Here is an 8,765-nt window from a genome sequence, read left to right as displayed (position 1 = left end):
ATTCATTAAACCTATTAGACAGATGTGTTAGTAGAGTTAAATAAAGGCTAGAGGATATTCACGGTCTCTTATCTGTCACATAGTTAGCTTCTTACCTATCTAAGAAGACAATTATTTTTCTGTTGTACAATAAGCCATGGATTGTTATAACTATCATCACAGATTTATTTTTGATTATTCATAAAAGTGGTCTAAACAATGACATCTCCAAATGAAAAGGCACAGTAATATTTGAGAAGCCATCTGTGAATATTTCAAGCACCAGTGAGATACCAATATTGGTTCTCATGCCAATTCAAGATCATTCAGAATTTAAGCAGGTGTATTTTTCAAAGTAAATTTTTTTCCAGTAGAATATTCAGTACCTCTTATATGAGATGTATAAAATAAATAACTCATACTATCGTGATACTTTAATGGAAAGCAAAAAAAAAATAGATCATTTATTATGTACTAACATGAACTCATTTGATTTAGTTTAGTAATAAATCTATAAGTCATCAGAATATAAATTGCCTACCACCCAGATGTTGAAATGAGGAAATGTAAAAAAATAAGACCCAAGTTCAAATAATGAGTTGAGCACAAGTTTTTAATAAGTATCTCTACTTATATTTTGGAAAATGATTTCACATAGGTTAGATCATGGACACAGGGCATCATTAGTCAATTAATGATACTGAGAACCTTAATAGGTGTTAGGCAATTCAATGAAGAATATGGTCAAATATGATAAAATCATTTTTACTTTGCATCTGTCTATCAATCATTCTATCATTCTATAGATCTATTGATCTATGTATCTACTTTGTAAGCGCAGCTCCTAGTGTGTATTAACTTACAAAAGAGAAAAAATACAAATAACAGCAATTATTCTATCACTGAGCTTACTAATATTAATAGGTTAGGATATATTCCTCTAGGTTTTCTTTCTTAGCAAACATGCATGTATTTTAGCCTGTTTTTTTTTTCAGAAGTGAAATACTATTATACACACTACACAGTGATTCATTAAGTATAAACTATAGAGGGAAGAAATTGCTGTTTTTCTATATGATTTCATATAGACTTTATTGTGTTCCCAGAGAAACACACTAGAACACATTATTTTTACACTGCTGGAAATGTTAGTTTAAAATATAAAATAATTTTTGCATAATTATAATTTCTTTTAGAAGAATTTGTATGAATTGAATTGTGATCAAAGTAGTATAGATATTTTCCTTTAGGTTATTTTTTACTTGTAAGTTCTTGAGGGAAATTTATCTGTATTTGTAGTGCTAAAAGGTATGAGTTCATTTTGTGAGTAGCCTCTGTTTATTAGTCAGATGTAAAAGTATGCAAGTTTATTCTATTAATTACATTTACTTTCACATGAATCTTGATGATCTTGATGCCACAGGAGAGAAGATAATCCAAGGAAAACAGGGCATTTAAATAGAAAGAAGGGAGGGCCTCCACATAAGGGATGGATTTGGGAGACATGGTTCTGAGTGAAGATTAAGGAAAAGAAGCAATATGGAATCTGACTAGATGCTGTCAAAAAATGAGGGACATTTTATAATAGAAAATCTTAACTCACATAATCCAGAGGTGGGAAGGACTGACATTCAAACCAGAGTTCTCATTGGTAATAAAGCAGCAGTCACATTAGTTGGCAGAGGAATGGATAGTCATTGATGTTTGTCTGTAAATGTAGTTTTGCTTCTTGTTGAAAACATAGTCACAATGTAGCTTTGAGAAGGAATGGCTCGTGGGTATTATGGATGCCAGCAGAGTCAATATTCCTATGTTTATTTGGTATGTGTTATAGTTTGTGTATAGATATGCCCTCAAAGCCTCAAGCAATTATGGGGGTGGGCTTCTAAAGTTTTTGATTGAATCATGGTCTAATGCTGGGATTGTGGGTGTGAGTGCTATACCTGCCCTAGGGTAGGTAGCCATCATAAAATATAAGGGAGGAAAAGAGGCTTATTTTCCCTCCTTGTTTCTTTTTTCTTATTACTTTTGATATCTGATACTGCCATGAACTTTTGACACTCTGCCATACCACTTTGCCTTGGAGCCAGCTGATTATGGACTGAAATCTTCACAAACTGTGAGCTAAGTAAACATTTCCCCCTTTAATTTTGGGCATCAGGTATTTTGTTTCAACAAATATGGAAAAGTAGCCAAGACAGAATTTGGTGTCAGACAAGTAGAATCATTGCCGTACTGTACCTGACCATGTGGCTCAAGAGCCTTTAGAAATGGCCTGCGGGAAGACTTTGGAAAGGGTTAGAGATGTTGCCTGAAATAGTAGCTCTGGAATGCCATCAGCTGTTCTATATATCAGATTCTGGTCAGAGCTCAGAAGAACAGAAATTTGATAGAAATCCTGCTAGTAAAGACTGTACTTGGGAGGTTTCTCCTGAAAAGAAGGCAGTTGATCTCCAGACTGTGTCTTATGGCTTGGCAAATTTTGTCTGAGTTTTGCTATTGTCCATAGACTTTGTCAGAGACTAAAATTAAGGGAGGCAGACTGATTAAGCTGGCAGAAGAAATTTCAAAGCAGTTGAATGTTGAGATTGTGACGAGGCTATGGTTGGGGGCTTTTATCCAGATTTATGTTGAGAATCAAGAGCAAAGAGTCCCATAGGGTGATATAAAATGGGGGTTTGGCCATATGGGAAACTCTAGTAATAATACACACTGCAAAAATAGAGTAAAGGAGATCTTGATTGCTCATAAAAAAACAGAGAATAGGAAAGATAATTTGAAGGCATCACAAGAAGCAGGAAGTCTTTATTCTTTACTGTTTCAAAACTACAATAGTGAAAGACTTTGTTTTGAGAAGAAAGTCCTGGAGCACCATATTCTAGAATGGTAGCAGCTGCACCATTTTCCAGAATAGCAGCAGCCTACAGAATTTGCTCCTGAGAAATGGATTCAGAGCACCCAACAGCACAGGTATTTTCCACCTATTCCAAGTGAGAAGAAAGACCGACTCATGCTCAAGCTGGCAGCAGACCTTTGCATCATTTACAAGGTGCTAGTTTTAGGAGCATACAGAACACAAGAGTTATGAGGTTAAGAAGGCTTCCACCTAGATTTCAGAAGGACTGGGAGGTCAAGCACTATGCCCCAGAAAAGACAACATGTGAAGCTGTGATTGTGAAGCCAAAGGTGCAGTAGAGTATCCATAAGTTTGGAAACATGGATCATCTAAGGAAAGCTGCCAGGATTGAGCAGAGCTGGCCCAAAAGAGAAGCTACGCTAGCTACAACCACTGGAGGTGTTGTAGTTTTGCAAGTCTTTTGAAGCTCACAATTTACCACAAATTGCTTCAGATGTTCCACAGAGAACTATAGGATTTATTGCTTGCCCAGCTGGTGTTTAGACTTGCTTTGGTCCCAGTCCTTTGTATCATGATCTGTAAGTTTTGGAACAGAAATGTTTATTTTGTGCCATAGAATTTTGGAAGTGTTTAACTTTCTTTTTCTTTGTGCAGGGACCTTCAGAAAAGAACTTGCCTTATGTCTTGAGGAGATTTGGGACGTGGACTTTTCAACAATACTAAAACTGTTAAGATTTTGGCAACTCTTAGAGATGGACAAAACGCCATTTACATAAAGGACTGTACCTGAATCTTTGAGGGATCAGGGGTGAAATTTTATGGTTTGTGTCTGGATTTCCCTCTAAAGCCTCATGCAGTCATGGGCTTTTAAAGTTTGTGATTGGTTCAGATTGATTCATAGTCCAATGTTGAGGTTATGGGGATGAGTGCACACCTGCCCTAGGATGGGTAGACTACATACAATATAAGGTAGGAAAAGAGGCTAGTTCTTGTTCTTCTTTTGCTCTTGTTGCTTTTGGTATCTGCTGCTACCATGAACTGTTGCTCCTCTGCTGTGTGCCACTCTGCTTTGGAGCCAATTGATTATGTACTGAAAGCTCCGTAAACTGTGAGCCAAATAAACACTTTGTTCTTTAATTTTGAGCATTGGATATTTTGTCTCAACAATGAGGGAAAAGGAGCCCAGATACTATATACTGTGGTTTGGTTATGCATCGAAAGTTTGGTTACCAGCTTAGGGCTGCTGGGAGGTGTTGGAAGAATTAGAAAATGAGATCTGGTGGAAGGAAGCTGTCATTGCGGCTTACCTTTGAAGGAGGTATTAGGAGCCTTAGCTCTGTCTCCCTCCACTTCCTTTCTGACTACATCGAAGTAAACTGCTCTGATGTACAGTGTGCTCATCATGATGCTTAGTCTTTCAGCAAGCAGAAAACCATGCAGGCAAAAAGCAATGCACAGAAACCTGTGAATGCTTGAGCCAAATCAATTTTCTCAGATATGTTGTCACAGTGAAAGAAATCTGATAAATGTAAAGAGTAATTTCATCATTTTGGTTGCTTCATCAACATATTCAAAAGTAAAATAAAAATTAGCTATAATCATATTTAATAATGTTAAACAGTAATGAACTTAGAAGCAGGTAAATTTTGATTACGCAATTTTTATTTTGTGGAGACTTAGACACTGGAATAATTAGGAAAGGATGGATTTTATATGAGCTATCATTATATACAAACACAGGAGCACATTATAAATTATATATATAAAAATCATAAAAATAACCAAGTAAAGAAAAGTTTAAGAACTTACAAAAAGACAGAAATTATAATATACAATACTAAAGTATATATATATATATATATGTATATATGTATATATATATATATACTATATCGATATATATTACTAAGATTTTTCTCTAGTAAACAGATAAACATATCATAACATACAATTTTGTGCTATAGGAAAGGCTTAATCAAAAATATGATATTGGAAAATAAAAAGATGGGAAAATATACACTAATGTATATATTTCATTTTCTTAAAAAAATAGTACATGTCTGCATGTACTGAACATCAATTTTAAAAATATTTTATTAGTACGTGTTTTTAGTACATAATGATTATGTTCATTATGGAGTTAGTAAACATGCCATAATGTATTTTAATCCTTTTTGCATCATTTTCTTCTCCTTACGTATTTCCCTTTTTTCATTTCTTGGTCTCTTTCTTTTTCAGAAGATCCATGTTCAGCTGGGCATGGTGGCATACTCCTGTAATCCCAGGGAGACTGAGGCAGGAGAATTGCCCTGATTTTGAGGCCAGCCTTGGCTACATAAGTGAGTTCAGTGCCAGCCTGAGACACATAGTGAAATTCTATATCAAAAAAGAGGAAAAAAAGAAAACAAAAATCAAAACAAATATACAAGACAAAGCACAAAAGCCCAAAACTCTCTTGTTCCTTTTATCTAATTTTTACATTTGTTCTTTATGTTATTTATGCTTTGGGTTTCTCATGCAAAAGAAATCATGTATACTTTATCTTGTGCATCTGATTAATATCTATCTATCATGTAATCTTAATGATTTATGCTCTTACTGTTATCTTATTTACTTTGCCTACATTGGATTCAATTTCCACATTTTTTCAATTTGTTAAGTGTACTGATAGACTTTTCTGTTTTTAAAATTTGCTTTCCTATGTGCATTTGATGAAATATATTTTTCTCCATACTTTATTTTTGTCTCAAAAGTCTTATTCCTTATTTGCATTATTACTAAATTAGAAGTTTAAAACATTTTTCTTGTGTTCATGTGTATGTGTAGATAGATAGATAGATAGATAGATAGATAGATAGATAGATAGATAATAGATAGATAGATACCAGAGTGAGAAACAAAATTTAAAAGACAATACTTGCAAATAAATATTAATAGCCTTGAGAAGTCTGGTAAGTGTTGCGGCAGCTGCTTCATAATCATCTTGCATCTAATTTATTCAACAGAACTATCAAAACTATGAAGCAGATACTCTTAATATGAATGTTATGAAGATGTGGCAACTCAAGCTTACCGAGACATAATAATTTGTCCAAGGTCTCAAACCTAGTGGTTTGTAAATGAGGGTATTAAATACATACTTTGAATCCAAAGCCCATTATTTTAACCTCTACAGAATATAGCCTGCCTCCTTGCTCTCAAACCCAAATGAGTAATTTCACTATTTTGCTTCTATGTACTTATCTGCATTACTCTTCTTGGTATACTCATTGGTACACCCTTTCATTCAGAAAATCTGCAGCCAGGTTTGGTGGCACACACAAGTAATCCCAGCACTCAGGAGACAGACAGGAGGATCAGCATTTGAGATGACCCTAGGCTACAATGTGAGTTAAAGGCCAGCCTGCATTGCAAAATCCTGTCTCAAAAAACACTGAAAAAATTAAATCTTACCTCAGAGAAAAAATTATTATTATATCTCAATTACCTGTCTAACTTCTAGAAATCATAATAGTAAATTTCTGATCTTCTGAATTAATTCCTACATAGTCATACAGCTCATTTTTTATTTGTTTTTTTTGAACTAACTTCTGATAGACACCCTCAGAATCTGTGTTTTCTAATTAACTCAATATGTATTTCAGAATTATCTTAGATTTTTAAAAGAATGGTGTGATCTTGCACTTTAAAATAATAAGTTAGAAACATTAATTTAGCCAAAACAAAGAAAATTTAGCCAAACAAGCCAAAATAATATGTTAAAAACATTAATTTAGCCAAAACAAAGAAAATCACAATAAAGGTGTCCAGGTAAATCCTGTTATACATAGATTACATAATTTACATAGAAAGATCTAACAATAGCCAAAGGGGCATATGGCAATGTAGAGAATTTTATTTTTTATTATATTATTTATTTATTTTTGGAACCAGGGATCGAACTCACAACCTCACACTTGGCAGGCAGGTGCTTATGCCTCTGAGCTAAATCCCTACAGAAGCATTTTAAATGAATAAGGTTGACACTAATGGAAAGAAATTTATCTGAATCTAATTTACTTGTTTTAAATTTTAAAATTTGAGCTTCAATTATTTTGTCAGATTCTTTTCTTAATATTAACTCTACATGTCTCCTTATTCCTGTTTATTCTCTGCGTGCTAAACACTTCTTTTGTTTTTATCAATATATACTTTTTCTTTACAACTCAGTAAATGTTTTTCATGGGCTATACAATGTCTTTGCTTCACAATGAGGCACTAACTTCAGCAATTAAAGCTCTGTCTACGATCATCTGTCCTCAGTGTAGGATAAAAGAGAGCAAGTATTTGTATTTTTCCATTTGAAATTTATTTTTGAAAGAAATAAAAATAATTCTGAATATGTTGATGAGCAACATATAATGATTTCACAATCATTTTATTCTAGACAGAAAGAATGGACCACACTGAATATGTTAAATACTATCAGTTGAATTTCCTTTTCCTAACCAAGAAAAAACATACTGTGTGTCTCAACTTGTCTATGGTGAAAAGTAGCCTCTGCTGTTCATTTTGTGAGGGAGGTTAAGACAATTAGTTATGTACTATAGGGAAGCTAAGCCTGAGTTGGGAAATTGTAAGCATTGTACAGATGTGTCAACTTTAGTGGATTAAGAAATGACTAAGAGATTAGTACAGCATGCTCTTGAGTATAAGCACAGTGGGTCACAAATGTATTGTCTTGGGTGCTACATATGTTTCCTGGCTCAGTTCTATGAAGTCCTGTTCAACTGATCTGCACACCAACTGCCAAGAACTAAGCAGCTTTGCTTTACTAGGCTTTTATACTATGATGTTCCTATATTTATAGACTGAATTCCTCCAAACTTTGAACTAAATAAAATCTTTTCTATTTTTAGTTGTGGGTGCCAGATGGCACATCAGCAATTGGAAGTCTGACTCTCTCAGTTACTTTCCTTATTGTTGGGATACAAAACATGACACCCACAAATTAAAGGATGAAAGGTTTAATTTTAGCTCACAGTTAGAAGCCTTAGTCCTTGCAATGGCTGGTCAGTTCCCATGAAGGAGAACATGGCAGAGGGGCATGATGAACAAGATGACAGGGTCAAGAAATGCATCAGAAGGGAGAGATAACCTGAGTCACACTTCCAGTGACCTAACTCTTCTGACAAGACCCCATCTCCTAATAGATAGTCAGATATAACCCCATAATCCAATTCCTTCCAAAATCATCTCTCGCTTATGACTGCATGAGAGTCCTGGGAGACATTTAGATATACACCACCTAATACTAATAAATCGGGTACTAGAGAAAGGCAGGTATTGCTATTACTGTAACTAACCTTATGCTACAGAAGTCCTTAGAATTGATTTGTGGAGAATTGTGTCAGTGGAGCTTGATGAGTAAATCTGGTCAGACCTGAGAAGAACAACACATTGATAGGGATGTAGGCAGTAAAGTCCAGGCTCAAGAAATTGTACTTTGAATGTGTTCATTTCAGTAGCACATATATCAAAATTGGAATGATAGAGAAGTTTAGCATGGTCTCTGCACAAGAATGACATGCAAATTTCTGAAGTGTCCCATATTTTTTAAAGAAAGTCATGGCACTTTTATACAATGGAATGATACTCAGCTACCCAGAAAGATAACCTTGAGGCTCTTGTATGTAAATGCATATAACTTCAGATCATGCTCAGGGGTGAAATGGTTCAGAGTTACATGGATCAATATTGTGTTGTTTCTCTAAAGGAGAGAAAATCTAAAGGAGTTAGTAGATTCTAAATTGCTCAATACATCCTATAAAAGTAAATTTTTTTTGGCCATTAGCAGAGGCCATTTTTAATCTGTTATCATGATTTGAAACCCATAATTTTTTTCATTGTTCTGTTTAGTTTGGTTTTCTTCTGTTTCAGTTCTCTAATT

At 34.4% G+C, this 8,765-nt stretch overlaps 1 non-coding gene across 1 annotated transcript; it reads left to right on the top strand.

Moving 5' to 3' along the window:
* The first annotated feature begins 8,327 nt into the window (after positions 1 to 8,327).
* Positions 8,328 to 8,432, top strand: LOC111756579 (U6 spliceosomal RNA). The gene has a single exon (XR_002791009.1). It is a non-coding gene; the product is annotated as a U6 spliceosomal RNA (small nuclear RNA).
* Positions 8,433 to 8,765: the final 333 nt, after the last annotated feature.

This window comes from Cavia porcellus, unplaced genomic scaffold (assembly GCF_034190915.1).
Source record: "Cavia porcellus strain 051 isolate PalLab524CR breed Dunkin Hartley unplaced genomic scaffold, mCavPor4.1 scaffold_18, whole genome shotgun sequence".
Taxonomy (NCBI): domain Eukaryota; kingdom Metazoa; phylum Chordata; class Mammalia; order Rodentia; family Caviidae; genus Cavia; species Cavia porcellus.
The sequence above is the reverse complement of the archived record's forward strand: the minus strand, read 5'-3'. Positions and strand labels throughout refer to the sequence as shown.